Genomic DNA, 20,810 nt, shown 5'->3' on the forward strand with positions numbered 1-20,810 from the left:
CTGTTATTCTAGTCAACAAATGTAATGCCAGTTTCACTACACCTACGGTGTAGATGTTTTGCAGGTTCCTCAGTCCCAATCACCTTCTGTAATAAATTACTATGGAAGAAATCCTCTTAACCTTCTCAAGAACTAAGAACACCACATCTCTGGGATCAAATAGCACATCGCGATGCTAGTTATTAGTGCCAAATATGATCTATCTGAACCTATTTTAACCTCTTCAACATATGCCTACCTACAGTTTGCATTCCTGAAACCTGTGAAACAGCAGTTGTATTGTCCATATGTAAAAGGTGCCTAACTTTTGCCTTTGATAACTACATACCCATTAGGCTAGGTAACCTTGTATGTAAATCTATAATGCGCATCTTTTTTGACCTCATCACTTCAGACACTGAAAACCTATTAGCCCTGGATCCTCACCAACTAAGTTTCATCAAATGCAAGCCTTGCCTGTTAAACTTTTTTAACTTTTTCAAAATGTTTTTTTTAAGCAGAATATAGTAGCTATGCAGGCCATCCAGCTTATCTTGACCTGGCCAAAGTTTTTTATACTACTCCCCATGCAGTATTATTAAGAGATTCATAAATGTAAACATAAACTTAAATCTATGTGTTGTGTGCTGGAAAGCTAACTGTCTTTCTACCAGAACTGATATAGTTAAATTTGATGTACCATGTCTTAAAAAAAAATGTTGACCGTGGTGTCCTGCAGTGTTGAGGTTTCAGTATTGGATCTCTCCTATTCAGGATTTACTTTTCAGATCTCCAAACCAATAACACTTGCATTTGGTTATTTAAATTTGGAGATGATTGCGAGTGGATGGTGTTATCCATCTGTTGCTGATACAAAATTGCTTAAACAAGGCTTAGACCAGGGGAGTAACTGTTGCTAGGGCAGCATTTTCAAATTAATTGCAAAAAACTATGTTGTATAGTTGATTGTGGTAAACAAAACATTTCCACATTCTACCGCAAAGATTATGTATGCCAACTGACACTGTTATCTGAAATATAAGCAACTTTCCTGCATGATTCCTTATCTTTTGGCTATCAGGTCTCAGTTGTAGTTAAGAAATCTTTTCTATCTTAAAAAAATAAATTATAAGGTTATCTCTTTTAGATCCAGAGAAATTGTACTTTTCCATTTACTTGCCTTTCATCTACATATTACTAAATATAATGCCTCCTTTGTCATGTACTTGTGTGAAAATATCACTCAACTGTAGAGAGTTTAGAAACTCCTAACAAAAAAGATCATTAGCCTCAAGGCCACAAGGTCTATAGATCTCCTAAGAAACTAGTAACACTCTTCCGGTATTCTGTCTTTTATAGACATCTGTGAGGCAACTGCCTTTCATTGCATGAAAGATATTTCCGTTCTTGATTGGTTACATCTTTGAAAAACAGTTTTTCAAACACACACACACACACGATGTACATCTCTAGTAATAAACCAATAAGGCATGTTTTCATGATAGGTTTATTTCACAATATACTCCTCCCCTCTGGAATAAGCACAGGCTTGTATGCTTTATTTACTCCCCTTGAATACAATATACTTTGTTCACCTCTCTTTTAATATACAACAGTTGACTATTACTAGGTATGAAAGGAGTAATCAGTAATGTTTTTTTTCTCTGTAATCTGTGGTCCAGATGCATTACACTGTAATTGACACATATTGCACTGAAAGGCTGTTTTATTTTACCTAATTTTACTTATTATACCTTATTATGTAAAGTGTATAAACAAGCCTAATGCCACTGAATGCATCTCTCAGGCCTGTTGGGTCTATTCAAGTTTTTGTTCAACTGGTGATTTACATTTTATGCTTCACTCTGCTGTACCAGCTAAGTACCACTTGTTTGCTATTTTGTGCTCTATGTTTATGTTGCAAATTGTACTTTTTTACTTGTTTGACCGATTTTGTATTGCTTAAGCTTGTAATTTGCATTTGTACTTTATAACTTATTCCATTTTGTATTCTGTTGCTGCCTGAATGGCTACGGTGATGGCTAAAAGGGGATTTTGGGCCACTTTAATTACCCAGTTAACTGACAATAAATAAATAAATAAATAAATAAATAAATAAATAAATAAATAAATAAATGCACTTCTACTACATGACAGCAGGTATGTCTCCATGCTACTTTTAAAGTGAATCTTGACAACTGGAGGGATAACCACAAATTCTCCATGAGACTATCCTGCATTGCCCTCCTGAAAGCATGAGGGAACTCTTGAATGTGGGTTATCAGATATGCTCTAACAGTCTGTGACCTAATTACCTAGTATTTACCTCTGAAGCTATGAAGGAGTGAACCTATGAGGGATTCATCGAAGGCCCAGAATGTAAGGCACAGATCCCCTCTCAGGAGGTGACATAAGACCATGCACAAGTAGAGTTCCTCAAGGGTAATGTAAGTGCCCAATCCCAATCCCAATCCCATCAATTATTTTGGTCATGAACGTTTGTACTCTTTCAGGTTTATCAACATGCAGATGGAGGTATTGTGGTCAAAGGCTGGCTGAACCAATGAGGTATATAAGGGAACAATAACCTGCATAGGATGACTAGTTTGTCCCCCTGACAATCATGTGAGCTACACGAAAGACCTTCCTTATTACTGCTGTGATGTACAGATCAAAGTGAAGATTTCGGAGTATATCAAGGTCATTTACAAATACTTCTAGTCTGAGGTGTCTTCTGTGGATAAGCTTGGCATCAGGAATTCTTTACTTGTCAGGTGTGATTATACTGAATTTGCTGGTATTGACAGTACTGATACTGGTACTATTCAGGGTACTGCTAGTACTCACGACACAACTTAGTTATTCAAATCAGAGCTGTAGCTAGGGCAATTAACACCTTGGGCAGTCCGCACCCTCCCCTCAGGGCAATTAACACCGTAGGCAGTCCCTCAACCCCCAACGAGAGTTGAGAAACAAAAAAAAGTTGTTAGATAGATAGATAGATAGATAGATAGATAGATAGATAGATAGTTAGACAGATAGAGAGAGAGATAGATAGAATGATAGATAGATAGATAGATAGATAGATAGATAGATAGATAGATAGATAGATAGATAGATAGATAGGGTTCCTATCAGCATTTCGAAAGTTGAAAACAAATTTAATTTAATGGAACTGAAATGTTTGAAATCTCAGAAGAGCGAACTGATGGAACATCGATTTCTGGCCGTCATTGGAGTTTGCTATTTCCTCCACTGTGGTGGGGTCTCAGAGTTGGTATATTAGCCAGTATTTGGAATCGCAAGGGTGACAGGTGCAGGCCATCTCTGGCAAAGCATTGTGGTCTGTTGATCATGTCATCCCAGGCAGACAGATACTGGATCCCCTTAGAATGACACCAGAAGCTTAGTCAATTGTTGAGGTCAATCATTTTGTCCTTGTACTGTGGTATCATTCTGGGTGAGGGCAGGATGCTACTCAGGGTTAGGGTCATACCTGCCTGGGCTACAAGATCGGAGAGCTCCTCCAAGCCTCTTTTCATGTAGTCTAGGGAGGTAGATCTCAGGTCATTCCCACCAACATGGACAATGACAGAGTCATATTTGTACTTGTTGTGGAGTGACCTGAGTGCATGCGTTATGTGGTGGATCCTGGCACCAGACAGGCAGCTGACAGCAACTTTCTCCTTGTTTAGCCTGGTGAGTGGAACATCAGTGTGCCTGACTAAATATACAGAACCAACTGATATTGCCTATGACTAGAATGTTGGGTACGTTGTTATGCCTTATGGGCTGTGGTTGAGTGGCACACTGAGTTTGTGCCCTATGTTTCATTTGGGTTGTGTTGGGGGTGGAGGTTGCTTGTGTTTCTGCTTTGGAGGTCTCTATTGCTTGAGCAGATTTTTATTGAGAGCCTCTGCGATTGTAGGTGTGTGTTTTGTGTTTCTATGTGTCTGTTTTGGTGGTGTAGGTTTTGAGGAACTATGTGATGAGTGTGATGTGCCACAGGTGTTTACTTTCTCCTCTTGACTGTTTAGTCCAGTCTTGGGTGAAGAGAGCTTTGCTTCCAGTTTGGCTGTATAAGTGCATCTCTCACAGGTTATAGTGTTGGGTGGTAGGAGGAAAGGGTTGTCTGTGTACATGAGGCAATTGCTGCATTGCCCCAAGATGCCCAGATTCATCAGGTAGATAGAAGAAAACACTGGGAGCTGACTCTTAGACATGCCTGGATAGGTGCTTACTTATTAAGTACTAAAAACTAAGATTCAACAGAAATAATTATATTCTCCTTCCTATAAGTTGCTTAGAGATGGTTGTGGAATTGTCTGTAAGGCAAAGTTTGAACCAGTTGTGTTTGAATGTATATGATTAGAATGTACCTCTGCAGGAACTAACATCATGTATGGGAAACTAATACTAAAAGTAAACCTCAATAATAAACACAAAAAAAAAATCTAGCAGAGCCAGACTTTCCACTGTATGATAACTTAAACCTCTTGTATCAGAAGCAACCTGGGATACATGCAAACTACCCTTTAAGAATATCAGTTGTTTCAGTTAAATGGCAATTCTGAATGCCCATGACTTTTTCTTTGTTTTTTACTTTTAATTTTATTTATGGATAATTTCAAGCCAATAAACCCAAGCCCTTTAGCTGTGTAAATACCTGTTTCTGACTTCTTAGGATATCATCAGTGCATCATAAGAGGAATGTTTGATGTTTAGAAACACAAGGTTGTCATACTCAACTGACATCCATAAACATTAGGGTGTCTACAAAATATCCCAACTAATAAACTAAAATGAGTAAAAAGGTCACACAGGAAAACCAATTGGTTAAAAAATACAAAAAGAAAAATCTAGCAAAGCTAGACTTTCCACTGTGTGATACCTTAAACTGCTTCTATCAGAGGCAACATGGGATATATGCAAATTGCTCTTATGTTGTGCTGATGATGCCATAAGAAAGCGGAAACATTAGAGGGTTTGGCTTTATTGACCTGAAATTATCCATAAATAGACTTAAAAGTAAAAATAAAAGTAAAAGTCATGGACATTCAGAATTGCCACTTACCTAATTGACTGCAGTTGCGCACACCTCTAATTTTAGTTGCAGAAGTAACTATTCTTTGTTGTTTATAACTTGTAGTCTGTAAACAGTAGTAACTTTCTGGAAGAGTTTGTAATGAGTCATGGCTGCAAGCCAGAATAAAGATAAAAGCAAACTTGATCTAGAAAACAGACAATTTCACGAGTACTGTCTTAAGTAAAAATGCCAGGACCTGTACCTATTGTTAACTCATAACGACTTACTATATTTTGAGGTGGCCCGCAGTTGCATTACGAATTTGTATAGTGACCCTCCCACAAAAAAGGTTCTGCACCACTGCATTAAGGTGTCTACAAAATATCCCAACTAACAAACTAAAACAATGAGTGAAAAGGTCACACAGGAAAACCAATTGGTTAAAAAACACAAAAAGAAAAATCTAGCAAAGTTAGACTTTCCGCTGTGTGGTATCAGAAGCAACATGGGATATATGCAAATTACCCTTTAAGGATATCAGGTGTTTCAGCTAAATGGCAATTCTGAATGTCCATGACTTTCTTTTTTAAGTCCATTTATGGACAGTTTCAGGCCAAAAACCAAACCCTCTAGCTGTGGATATGCATGTTTCTGCCTTCTTATGGCATCATCAGCACAGCATAAGAAGAATGTTTGACTTTTGGAAACATAGGGTTGTCGTACCCAACTGATATCCATAAACATTAGGGTGTCTACAAAATATCCCAACTAATAAACTAAAATGAGTAAAAAGGTCACACAGGAAAACCAATTGGTTAAAAAATACAAAAAGAAAAATCTAGCAAAGCTAGACTTTCCACTGTGTGATACCTTAAACTGCTTGTATCAGAGGCAACATGGGATATATGCAAATTGCTCTTATGCAGTGCTGATGATGCCATAAGAAAGCGGAAACATTAGAGGGTTTGGCTTTATTGACCTGAAATTATCCATAAATAGACTTAAAAGTAAAAATAAAAGAAAAAGTCATGGACATTCAGAATTGCCACTTAGCTGAAGCACCTGATATCCTTAAAGGGTAATTTGCTTATATCCCATGTTGCCTCTGATGAGAGTTTTTACCAAAGGGAATGACAATGCACTTTTTGGCATTGAGCTTGTGGCCATGGCTTTGACACCAGGCATCTGTCTCAGTGAGGCCCTTTTGTAGGATGTCCACATCATTAGGAGTTTCGATTATGGCTCCTAGTTTGCAGTCATCTGTGAACTTTGTTAGCCAAAGACCTTCTGTGTTAGTCTGTACTTCAGAGAAGTAGATACCAAACAGGAGAGGACCCAGGACCCAGTATCATACAGTGGAAAGTCTAGCTTTGCTAGATTTTTCTTTTTGTGTTTTTTAACCAATTGGTTTTCTTGTGTGATCTTTTTACTCATTGTTTCAGTTTGTTAGCTGGAATATTTTGTAGACACCCTAATGTTTATGGATATCAGTTGGGTACGACAACCCTGTGTTTCCAAAAGTCAAACATTCTTCTTATGCTGTGCTGATGATGCCATAAGAAGGCAGAAACATGCATATCCACAGCTAGAGGGTTTGGTTTTTTGGCCTGAAACTGTCCATAAATGGACTTAAAAAAGAAAGTCATGGACATTCAGAATTGCCATTTAGCTGAAACACCTGATATCCTTAAAGGGTAATTTGCATATATCCCATGTTGCTTCTGATATCACACAGCGGAAAGTCTAACTTTGCTAGATTTTTCTTTTTGTGTTTTTTAACCAATTGGTTTTCCTGTGTGACCTTTTCACTCATTGTTTTAGTTTGTTAGTTGGGATATTTTGTAGACACCCTAATGCAGTGGTGCAGAACCTTTTTTGTGGGAGGGCCACTACACAAATTCGTAATGCAACTGCGGGCCACCTCAAAATATAGTAAGTCGTTATGAGTTAACAATAGGTACAGGTCCTGGCATTTTTACTTAAGACAGCACTCGTGAAATTGTCTGTTTCCTAGATCAAGTTTGCTTTTATCTTTATTCTGGCTTGCAGCCATGACTCATTACAAACTCTTCCAGAAAGTTACTACTGTTTACAGACTACAAGTTATAAACAACAAAGAATAGTTACTTCTGCAACTAAAATTAGAGGTGTGCGCAACTGCAGTCAATTAGGTAAGTAAGCACAAGCTAGAAAGATTGCGTGACTAGACTAAGACATAATATTGTTTCAATTTTTTTAAAAATTTTTGGTTACTCTCTGGGGGTCGGATGATGTTGCGTCAAGGGCCAGACATTGTGCAGCACTGCCCTAATGTTTATGCATATCAGTTAAGTACGACAAACCTGTGTTTTCAAAAGTCAAACATTCTTCTTATGCTGTGCTGATGATGCCATGGCATCAGAAATATGCATGTCCACAGCTAGAGGGTTTGGCTTTATTGGCCTGAAATTGTCCATAAATATACTTAAAAGTAAAAGAAAAAGTCATGGACATTCAGAATTACCATTTAACTGAAACACCTGATTTCCTTAAAGGGTAATTTGCATATATCCCATGTTGTCTCTGATGGAAGAGGTTTAAGGTATCCCACAGTAGAAAGTCTAGCTTTGCTAGATTTTGTTTTGTGTTTTTTAACTAATTGGTTTTCCTGTGTGACCATTTTACTCATTGTTTTAAACCTCAATAATACAAAAAAGTGATAGGTATATTACGCATTACCTTCCAAGATTATGGGACAAGTTTCCCTTTACCATTAGAAGAAACCAATAATTAGCATCTTTCAAAAGTAGTCTTGATAGGTATATGGGATACATAAAACAGCAGCATGGTTTACAACAACTTCTTGAAGGCCAATACATTGGAAGCCTAATGAATGAACCTATGAATCCATGAGGTTATATGGTACAGAGCAGAAAAAAAGGACTTTTTAAGAACTGGTTAAGTAGGACTTTTTTTTTTAAATATTATGAAAAATATCTCTTCTCAAAATGTTACAGATGACCTAAATGTGACTGAACCATGGACATTCAGCTAGGATGTTATTAATCTGATTGGCCTGAGTCCACCCTGCAGCTGGTGGGCTAAAAAGCTAAAATAATATTCAGTAAAATTGCTTGCTTAACATGGATATTTTTAAGTAACATCAAGTGTCAAGGAATGCAACAATCTAAATTAGTACGGAGATGCTAAAAACAAAAACAATAGCAGAAAGAATGTCACACAGTGCTATAGCAGTAAAAATGCACTGCAGAGCTAACAGCAGTGCAGAGACATAAGAGGCTGAGTAGATGTAGTTAATTTAAGATTCAGTGCTGATGCCATTGCTTCAAAGAAGCTTGAGCATTTCAAATGCCTTTGCAGTAGAGACAAGTAGAGAAATCTTAATGCAAGGAATAAAAATACAGCTTTTCATATAATACTCTATTGATTATAGGACATAAAGGATTTCCCATTGCAATATGAAATTGAAATAAATGCTGTGTATTTGGCTAAAATCAGTTTAAGGGTATAGATTAAAAAGTAGTTTGCTCTTCAGAGTAAATCTCTGTGGATTTCTGTAAAGGATAGAAATCACCATATGCATTTGTATAGTTCAAAATGCAAAAACATAAACCAAACAAAAGTGAACTGGAAGGTGAATAACACAATGACGAACCTATAGTACAATTCCAAAACTTTATTGGCACCTTTAGTTTATCACTTTTGTCCTTAACCAAGGACTTTGTGAGAATGCTACTTGTTTTCTTTGGGATTTTTGTTCTGCTACTTGTTTTCTCTGGGATAGTTCAGAATGCAGTTATATAAGCATATTGATTGACTGCAAGTCAATACATTTGATAGGGGCCTGTTCCATGCATAGATATTGGTAGTCAACCAGGTTCATATGCAATGTCCAGCCCACAGAGTAGTGGCTCACCTATTGCATTATACTCAATGTGTTCTTGTCTCAATAAGTACTTTTGAAATTCCAGTACATCTTCATGTTCCAGGACTATAGCCTTCCACCAGGCATCCTGCATCAATGGAGGAATCTGATATGGTTGCAATGCAGGTCATACCTGTGCACTCAGGTATGTATGGCACTGTGTATCACCAGTACTGCTGGTTGATTAGTGGGCTGTATATTGTATACAGATATTGTGATGTGCATTTCTGCTTATCCATGCATGAATGTGTCACATGTCAGGGATATGGAACTGTTGATTGAAAGTTGATAATTGTTTGGAGCAGATACAGACAACCCTGTGGCAGAGAGTAAGATGCTATCTGTTGAGGGTGAGCAGCAGGCTGAACAGGAACTACATCTCATTCTGTAGCCACTTGGTAACAGTGATAAAGAGACTGCCATGTTTGGAACCAGTCTGCATGCACAATCTGACATGGATGGCAGGGAATCATCCATAATATCTGCTTCTGTGTCTAGACAGGTGTCCAGTTCCACCAATAATGGTGCTGGAACTGACATAGACATGGGCACAGCATGCAGTAGGAGCTGTAGCTGATGCATAGGCACCAAGTACTGTAAATCATACAGATTGCATGCATGCATGACGGGGGAGATCTACACAATGGCACATATTTTGCCCTGAACAGTCATGGGAAGCCCAGATGTAACTTAGTACAGCAAATTACTATGCAGGGTAGTCAGCTAACAGTGTTAGCTTTCTATGCTCATGCTAACCATGAACAGGACTTTTGGCATGATGCATGATGAGTGAAGATCAGTTATAGTATAATTAGTTGCTGGTATCTGTGATCTAATACAAGTTGTGTATTACTTTGGTTACCTTTTTAAAGAAGTCCACCAGGTTGAGTAGGCATGATCTGCCATTGACAAAACCAAACTGGGTTGGGTCCAGTTTCTGGAGGTTTACTATATCTCTGTTGATTATTTCTATGATAATTCTTTCCATGGCTTTACATGTAAGACTATTGAAACGTATGGGTCTGTAATGCCCAGGGTCTGTTGATGGCCCACCTTTGTGCAGAGGGATGACTGTTACTGTTCTCCAGTCATGAGGCATGAAGCCTCTTTGGAGGCTACAGTTAAATAGTAATTCCAGAGGCCCTGATAGGTCATGTTTCATGCTATTTAGAAGGCATCCCGGGATCATCATGCAAATTCCATATTCAATGAGGCCGACATTGTTTACTTTGACTACAGTAGGCAGTTTTCTGAAAAGCTAACCATTGTAAACAAGTAATGTCTGAGTCTGTGATAAAGTAATGTTGAGTAAATGTACTTTATTTGGTGGAAGTTGTAGAGAAAGGATGTTCCTTTCCTTGGGTGCAGTGACCTCAGAGTTTGTTGTTGTAAGGGGTAAAGGGGACATAGTCACCTGTATCTGGTTTGGCACATTTGCCGTCCATATGACATAGATTTGAAAACATTGTTTGAATGCCGTATCAAAAGGTTTTATCATTCTAACTGGCATTTGACCAGCCGGAGCTCACTGAACTGTTCTACACAGGTTTAACAGGTTGATAACGATGTTCACATTACTGAAACAAGAAAACTGAATGTTTTACTCTTGCAACAAAGGATATTTTGATGAACTGTAATGGAAAACATATATGTTGCTGAAAATCTTAATATCTTTTAAGTATTGTCCTGAACCCCAGGCGCTTGGCTAAGGAGAGAAAGTGACCAAGATTTTGTAATTTGTTGGATCCACGGAATGGCTCCTTTCTATTGTATTGGAAACCACCTGTGACAAACCAAAATGCTGCCAGCCCAGCTAACTGGAAATTTGTAAATAATTATATGTCACTTGAAAATATTAATATGATTTGTATAGAAATGTGACACTGCCAGCCCAGCCACCTGGAATATTGTAAATAATACTGTGTCATTTGTGAATATTAATATAATCCATAGGCTTTTAATGACACAAAAAAATAAAGATGCACAAAGCACCTCAGACTGAACGCTTTCACCTGCTAACAATCAGGCATCATCTGAGTCATATTGGTGCAGTTCAAAATGCATTTAAATGAGAAACCAAGCACTGATATCATATCATGCTAGTTTTACATGTAAAAAAAGACTTGGGTATTTATATCCTTAGCACAGAAAAAATTATTTATAAAAATGCTGTTAAAATACACATAAAAATACTTTGAATAAGGTAAAATTAGCGACTATGTTTATACACAAACATAATGCCCTAAAAACACAATTCTTACTACTGAGACACTTGTGAATTAAAATGCATTTTTCAGCTGATGTTGAAATACATAACGTATCATATACGGGTTACCTTAATTTCACTGACTTCATTGAAACTCATTTCACGGACAGACCATTTCACTGACAACTAGTACTTGCAGGAGTTTAAGGCAAATAACAGGGATTTGTCCCCTTCCCCAATGTAGTGCGACTCTGGAGTTAGTATATAGTTGGGGGTGTGGGGGACACAGCCCCCACATTGGGGGGTGTGGGGGGCAAAGCCCCCCACCTATTTTGGTTTAAATTCTGTACTTTTTGTGTTATATTCTTCTTTTAAACCAAAATAGGTGGGGGGCTTTTCCCCCGCACCCCGCAATGTGGGGGGCCGTGCCCTCCACACAGACCCTAACTATATCTACTAACTCCAGGGTCGCACTACATTGGGGAAGGGGACAAATCCCTGTTATTTGCCTTAAATTCCTGCAAGTACTTGTTGTCAGTGAAGTGGTCTGTCAGTGAAATGGGTTTCAATGAAATGGTCTGGTCTGTCAGTGAAATAAAAGTAAACCATCATATACACATTTCAAAAATATTTCTTGATGTCTTTCATATATTTTGCAAATGCTTTAACCATGCTGAAACACACTAAAATTTATACACACTTATACACATTGGGCCCTCATTTTTAATACCCCAGCCATGGAAATTGACTCATTAATGCACAGTTAAACCTTGGCATTTAACCTTAGTCACTATTCCATTTCCTTCACCTGCAAACACAAATCCTAGTCAACTCCCCTGGCATCGATGTGTACTCTCTCTATTACAAAGAAAATAAACGTTTTTAAATTAGCACAACCAAGACTATATGTGTATAAACCACTAGTTGTTTTTCCATTTCTAATGTCTCTATTGTGCTCCATAATTCTCATATGACACCTCCTAACCGTCTTCCTCACATAAAATGCGGGGCATGAGGTGCATGTAACCAAGTATACCACAAACTAGGTGTTACAGTTACAGTACCCTGGACACCGCAAAGTCTTGTCATAAGACTCTACCTGAACATCCGGTCCATCGTTAATGAACCTGCATGTTGAACAGCTACCACACTTGTGCATCTTGGATACTGACAAATTCCTAGTAATACCAATGTCCTTACATCTCTTTGATATTCCTGCCCCTGCTATAAACCATTTTGGGCTCAAGGCCAAGTCTATTGTGAAAGTCAGCATCAAATACACCTTTCCAAGTGCTCCTAATACTTTGTCTTAGATCAGGAGCAGCATGATTGTATGGAACAACCAACAATCTAAGATGAATATTTGAAAGAATGCACACATGTAAATTTTAAAAAAGAAGTTGTACTATGTATGTACATCATGAAATTATTGAGTTAATCAACAGTGCCGCCCTACAACATAAAAATATCGTCGACAAAACGAACATACTAGATAATATGCTCTGCATGCACATTTTCATCTGACATTAAATTGTTATGTTCCCATTGCACTAACGCTAGGTTGGTGTAGCTGTTTGCACTAGCAGTGCCCATAGCTATGCCAGCCTTTTGCAGGAAGAATTCTTGGTCAAATATAAAAATAATCTCTAATAAAGAACATACAAGCTTAATTTTATCATCACACAAAACATCTTTATGAATTAAAAACTCTTTTACATTATTAATGCCCCAATCATTAGGAATGACTGTAAATAGTGATTCAATATCTAGTGCAACAAACATATACCCCGGGATTCATGAAGGTTGCGCCAGGTGCTGGAGTAGCGTTGGCGATCTAATGCCAAATATGACCGCCGAGCGAATCAGGTACGAGCTGTTTCCACATGCACTGCCAGCATACGCCAGAGCTGCGCAGCTCCTGGCGCATGTATGCTAATTACCCCATGCGCAGCAGTCTAGCATGCAAATGAAGGTATATAGTGATTCATGAAGTGGTGCAGGCCTAGCGTAAGCATGAAGAAACGTAAACCAAAAAAAAGTTTACATTTTTTAAACATAAAATCGGAGCCATGAAAGCGGACCAAACTTAAGTATTATAATTTTAATATATGCCAATGACTACATATATAGCCAATGGCATAAAAAAACATGCACAACACATAAAAAAATAACATTTAATTTCATGGCCACACTAACGCAAAGTAAAATTGCAGTGCATCGATGCGCAAATGGGATCACAATGAAAATATATTTAGATGTCATAAAACTGCAATGTAACACAATTCATGAATTCTCCATAATAGTCAATGGCACGCATGCTACACCACAACCATGGTGCAAGGGTTGCTAAGGGTCTGTGACTGTGTTCTGCATAGTAACTAGGAATTAGTAGTCAATGCTATGCAAATGAGTCAAGTAATACTGAATCGCAAACTCCCCGCCGGCATAAGGATGTACCACACAGTGTAGCGGTACAACACCGAGGTGTGGCCTGGAGGTAAACATGACATCAAGAGAGGGGTGCACCACCGTAGCTGTAAGCACATTGGAGCATTGCTAATCCAGGTTGCCTGTTGCTAAGCAAAGCTGCAGGATAGGGGTGTGGAAGTAGCCATAGCTTTGCTTAGCTGAGACCACAAAAGGTAACCAAAAGTGCATGTGAACGTGGATGAAAACGCGCTCGAAACCCAGTAAACAGCTGTGCGCGGTACACACCATAGCTGAAACAGGAAGGATATGGGAAATAAATAAGGAAATGCTGCAGCATGGTAATTGGAGAACAAATGAGTAATTAACACCTAGGAACTCACAGTGGGCCATTGACAACAGCTAACAAGGCTGCTAGCAGCTACCTGCAGAACAGGAAAGGGGAGGTGCCGTACTGCAAAGAAAAGAGAACTGTCACAGCAGAACAAAGCAAACTTGCAGTAGATCAGCTACATAACACATTTCATAACACAATCCTGGGTTGTGAAAGTACAAAACAAGAAAGCAGGCAGCTGGATGCATGCCTGACAATGGGAGGGGAATCGGGTTGAAAAGTGAAGTAAAGGGCAATAGATGAATCATGGCAGCCAAGCGTAAGTCAACACCAAAGGCCCCAAAATAGCAGTACCTGCTGTAAAACCCATAATTAAGATACCCTGCAGCTGGAATTGCATATACACATCCAATTACACCAGCAATACCCATTGCACAATAGTATAAGGTGTGAAAGCCTCACACACACACACTTGTGTATTCCCAGACACTCTGCACCATTGGTGTATACAGACTAGGAACTTTTAATATGTACATGTTAGGGGATGCCATAGCTTTGATTCACCAGCATGTGTTGGAGACTGACGGTGGTGTGGAGGATGATGCTGACTACCAACTCAGGCACTGGAGGAGGAGAAGAGTGTTCAGACCCAGGATAACCTACCAGGGGCTACATAATCTGGAGATAGTAGAGCGTTACAGGGTGGACAGGGACACCATACAGCAACTTGCTGAGCTGTGCCGGCCATGCCTCAGAGCCAGAAGTGACAGAGGGGAACCCATCCCAGTGGACACGAAGGTATATGTAAGCTTGAGAATACTAGCCACAGATACCTTTCAAAGGCCAACTGGGGATATCATGGGGATCTCACAAGCATCAGCATCCAGGATACTCCACCAGTTCCTGGATGCCAGGTTACCACATGCCAATGAGCACATATACTTCCCCCGAATGCAGGAGGAGTTGTCCAGCAATATGCGTCTCTTCCACCATGTGGCAGACTACCCGGAGGTACTGGGTGCAATAAACTGCACGCGCATACACATCAAGACACCACCCGGTGAACAGGGTAGGCACTACACAAACCGCAAGGGATACCCCTCCATCAACTGCCAGGTTGTGTGCAATGCCCAGGTCATTATCATGGATGTGTGTGCTGGCAGCCCTGGAAGCTATCACAACTCCCGCATCTGGCATGCCTCACAGCTGTATCAGGTATTTGCCAGGGGGGACATCCCATATGGCCACCTGGTGGGGGATGCTGGCTATGCACTGGAACCGTGGATGATTACTTCCATCAGAAATGCACACACAGCCATGCAAGAATGCTATAATGAGGCACACGCAGAAACCAGAATCATCATAGAGCACGTGTTTGGGATGCTGAAATCGTGGTTCCATTGCTTGGACATATCTGGTGGAGCCTTGCAGTACTCTCCAGGCATGTGTGCCCACATCTTCATAGTATGTGCCATGCTACACAATATGATCCTGCGGAAACAGCTGCAGCAGGGACAGAATGGTGAAGGCCCTCACAGTCCACCACCATTGCCAAGGGACCCACAGGCACAGAGGGACTCAGACCATGAACACCCTGTGCCAGCCCCAGAAGGAAGATGGAGGCATGCCCAGTATGCCCATGCCTTGGCAAAGAGGGAACATATAGCACACACACTGACAGTGTGGACATTTATGGACTGACACCCTTTTCCACCTGCACACACAGTAAACATGGATGGCACACACACACAACCACCTGTAAATTGTCATGTATAGGTGGTCTACTCTGTGCATCCTACATAGGTAGCCCTCAACTATTGTACACACAACTGCCATTGGCACAAGGTAAGTCAATACCTGAACAGTAAATTAAGCTATCAGCATGTGTCCATACTGTATGTATAGGTTCATACATACATAGGTAGGTACACACCTAACTGTCCGAGGCCACTCATAAGCATAACCAAAATGTGTCTGCTGTCGCCACCCCATTGATTAACTAACTGTCCCTCTGTGGAGCAGAGTCAATTGCGGGATCCCTGGGATGTATCCACTGTTCCCCACCCACTCTGCAAGGATTCCCTGGTGTGTTAGTGAGGGGTTTTGTATAATGTAATCAGGGATGTAGTTCCAAATAATGGAGAGTATCCATAACAGGAATCTTCTCAGATGATTTACATGTTACATAGTATACCTTAACCACAGCTTGCATATATAGGAGGTATTCCACAGAATAATAAACATTTGGAACACACAACCACTGAAATGTGCATTATCACCCTTGCACTACCAGTGCCTGCTCTGAGAGGTAAAATTACCACTGCCAGGATTAGAACATGCAACCATGTACACAATCTTCACAATAACCTACCACTAAGCTACCTGAGATGTACCAATGGCAGTTGTGTATACTGACAGGTTAAAACACAAAAGGTAGGAATGTGTGTAAATAGAACAAACTGGCATGTACCCAATGAAAGGTGATATATATATATATATATATATATATAAATCAACACATATATATATATATATATATATATATATATATATATATAGAGAGAGAGAGAGATGTCGATATATGGGGATATACATAAATATGTAGATATATAGATAGGCTAGCAACATCTACATAACCATGGAGGTACATATAAATGGGATACCTACCACATACCGACTGCTTGACATACTGACGTGTGTAATCACGAGGCTTAAAGTCCGAAAGACCACAGTATCAAAACACCAGAAGTGCGAGGTTTAAAATCCCGCTGTTAAGGAACATTTAGACAGTGCTTTTGGTGTCACGGTTCAGGTAGGTTACTGTGTGTAAGTGTGTTTCTAAGGGCTGTAGTGTGTGTAAGTGTGTGTTCTGAGTGTGGTGTGTGTTCCTGGGGGACTGTAATGTGTGGGTGTGGGTTTGCTTTGTGCATCTGTTTGTGCGATCTAGGAGGTAGAATATTAAATTGGGGGATGTGGGGGAACAGACTCCCACATAGGGGGTGTAGGGGGGCTTGCCCACCTGCTCATACGTAGTGTAGGATGGTTTGTTTGGATGCGGTGGGTAGCAGTGTGTCTGTGTGTGTGTGTGTGTGTGTGTGTGTGTGTGTGCGTGCGTGCGTGCGTGTGTGTGTGTGTGTGTGTGTGTGTGTGTGTGTGTGTGTGTGTGTATGTGTGTGTGTATGTGTTCCATATTTGTGTTACTTTCGCGAGTTACTGTCGCTGTTGGTAATGTGGGGTATGGGAGTCTGGGCCCGGTACTGTGGGTATCTGAATTGTGTGGTTTCGGGATTCTGTAAGTATCCCGTGTACAGCGGTTGAAGTGTTCATATATGAATATAACATGGACCATAGCAATCACACATTCCGCCATGACCAAACTTTATGAACAAAGGTTATGGAGAGTATATGCCTATACACCATTACAAATATGTGCTATGGACATGAGCCAATGTTAGGGTTAACACCTGTTCCACTTTGCGAGTGACAGTCTCTCTTTGGGCGGTTGTGTCCTGACAAAAAATATTAAATGTGACAAATGTCCTGAGATTGTAGGACATAATTATGTCCCATATGTAATGTAATAGTTGCATACAATAGTTCTTTCAGTATCTAAAATACCTACATGTTACAAGAAACAGGATAAGCAACTAAACTGCTACAAGAATAAGCTTATATTTAGGCAAAAAAGGAAAGTTCTATCCCTTGTACTGACCATGGGTTTTTGTCGGCCTGTAAAATTTGATGCGTGTCCTGAAAATGTCCCACTATGGCCATATGAAAAGGTGGCAACCCTAGCCAAAGAGGGTCAGTCACCAGCACAACTCCAAAGACTGCAAATACCTATGACAGAAATACACAACTTTCATGTAGCAACACTTTATTACATTCTGATGTATTGCCGAAAGGATTCAAGGACTAACATCACCTGCATGTTATACAGGAACCAGTTAACAGTACCTTAATTAATCAGCCTGCAATTACCATAGTATTAGTCCACTAAAGGATAGGTGTTCAAATAGGGAAGGAACCCTCATGCACATATCGATTATGTATAAAAGCAGTTCCTACACACCTGCATCTGCTATGTACACCCACCAACATCACCCCCACACCCAAACAAATTACAATACAAACTGTAATAACATCACAAATCATTCACTCACTGTACAACATCTGCAGAAGCCTTAACATACCTTGTCAGAGACACACTAACATGGCCCTATGTGAAATAGTTGCTGTTATACAATGGAACAGCTGCTGATGTTACAGGGTTTGTTTGCACTAATCCCGTTTCAGAGGGTTGTGTGTACACCGGGAATTGTTACTACTTACTGATTAACAGCACAGTATGATACACATGTACACCAAACCAAGGATATCTGGTGAGCACACTGTAAACCACCTAACAGTTCATGCATAGCCATACAGCCTTGAGCTGCCCAAACATCCTTGCCAGACTGAAACATCTTCAGAAGTATCAGGTATAAACAAACCCTGCATAAGTAGCAATGTTCTGAAATATAACAGCTGCACTCACATGTAGAACAACATCTTCTAGCCATTACACACAATCCACGGGAGTTATGAAGCTAATATATCTCTGTCTGTCTCCATATAGCTGTTGAAATACATCACAAACAACACATCCAGGCCATCTTCCTTGAAAGTAAGGCAAACGGACAACTCCCAAGTGGAGTACTCAATTATACACCACTGTTGCCATGGTATTCATAGGTTCATAGGTTCATAGGTTCATAGGTTGGTACTAGGCTATCAGCCCTAGGGCCTATACAAGCCTAGCCATAACAATTCCCTGGCTATTTCTTCCCACATTATTTACTTTCCTGGACCCCTGTCTAGCAGGGTGACTGACGTGATCCCTGGGGTGAATTTCCTTTCTCCCATCCAGTCATCAAGGTTCCTCTTGAAGAGGTCCAAAGAGGCACTCTGCTTGACATGTATGGGCAATCTATTCCAGAGTCTGGGGAGTCTCTGGGTCAGGAACCTATCCCTCCAACATGTTTTGTTTATTGTGATGACAAGGTTTAGATCCCTGGGCGTGTAGCTCTGAGGGATTGGGATTTCTTTAAGTGTAGCATGTCCAATAGCTCTGGGTTTGACATGGCCTTGTATGTTAAGCAGAGATCGCCTCTGAGTAGGCGATATGCGACAGAGTATAGCTGGAGTTTTAAGGCGGTCAGCGTGGGGCATCTGCTTTAGGCCTGTGATTCTTTTAGTGAGGTATTTCTGAGGCCTTTCCAGTTGTTGCAGATGTCTTGAGAGGTACATACCAAATGGGGCGTTGTATTCTATAATGGGTCTAATGAGGGATGAGTACAGTGGGACAATGACCTCCTTTTTGTGGATGAAAAGCCCTTCGTGATGAGGTGTGCAACATAGAAGGATTTCCTGACTGTTGTGGCGATGTGGTTATCGAAGGTGAGACCACTGTCCACCTGTGTCCCTAAGTCTCTTATCACACTTTCTGTATTTAGTGTACTGCCACCTATATGGTAATTCATGGATACATGTTTTTCCCAAAGGGATAACAATACATTTCTTGGCATTGAGCTTGAGCCCATGGCTCTGGCACCAAGCATCTGTTTCTGTAAGGCCCTTTTGTAGAGTATCCACATCATTTGGGGATTCAATAATGGCTCCCAGTTTGCAGTCATCTGCAAACTTTATTAGCCAGAGTCCCTTAGTGTTGACCTGTACTTCGGAGAAGTAGATGCCAAACAATAGCGGCCCCAGGACTGAACCCTGAGGTACTCCACTTGTCACTTGTCTGGAGCTGGATTTGGAGTCGGCTACTTTTACAGTGTGGGTTCTATCAGTAAGCCATTTAGCAACCCATTGGGTGACATAGGGATTAATGCCCAACTTAGTAAGTTTATCTATGATTCCAGAGTGGGGGATGGTGTCAAAGGCCTTGGCAAGGTCTAGATAGGCTGTGTGGACCACCTTACCCTTGTCCATGGCTCTGGAGACTGATTCAAAAAAGTCAATCAGGTTCAGGAGACAAGATCGGCCCTTCACAAACCCAAACTGGGTGGGGCCCAGTGTTTGAAGGTTGCCAATGTCTTTGTTTATAAGTTCCATGATAATACGCTCCATGGCATGCAGATAAGGCTTGTCAGACTGATGGGACGGTAGTTTCCGGGATCCAAGGTGGATCCCCCCTTGTGGATTGGGATAACTGTAGCTCTACGCCACTCAGTGGGCACGAAACCTGAGGTGAGGCTATGAATAAACATGACACTTAGGTGAGGTGCCAGTTCATATTGTAGTTCATGTAGTACACAGCCCGGGATGTCATCTGGTCCCATGGATACTGTATTCTTGGCTTTAGAGAGTGCGTTTTGTACCTGTGTGGCTGTTATTACTGGAATTTGGCAATCTTCTGGTATTGAGATGGGCCATTTAGGGGGTGAGAGTGGGGTGAAGTTGGCACTGAATCGATCTGCCAGGATATTGGCAATATCCTTCGGATCAGTATATTTAATGCCATTCTGTTTTAGCTCAGAGCAGATCTGAGCATTGCCATTTAGATTCTTGACATAATTATAGAATGCTTTGTGGTTGTCTTTGGAATCTTTGGCAATTTTATTTTCGTAACTAGCTTTGGAGGATTTTATGAGGCATCTCAGTTTCTTACTGAGGCTAATAAGGGAGTTTTTTGCATCCTGGGATTTTCCTCTTTTCTGCAAAAGTTTCTTCCTTTTGTTGTAAAGTTTGTTTATGGCAGGGGACCACCAGATTGGCTTCCTTTTTTTGGATGAGAGCATTTTGGTTCTATTTGGGATGGCACGATTCATGCATGAGTGGATGTGCTCATACAGTGCCATAGTGTAGGATTCAGCAGTTGAACTTTCAGTTCCCGTCTGCGTGGGTGTCATGAAGTTTGTCACTT

The sequence above is a fragment of the Protopterus annectens genome, chromosome 3.part1 (genome assembly GCF_019279795.1).
Source record: "Protopterus annectens isolate FY-2018-M chromosome 3.part1, PAN1.0, whole genome shotgun sequence".
NCBI classification, from domain to species: Eukaryota; Metazoa; Chordata; order Ceratodontiformes; family Protopteridae; genus Protopterus; species Protopterus annectens.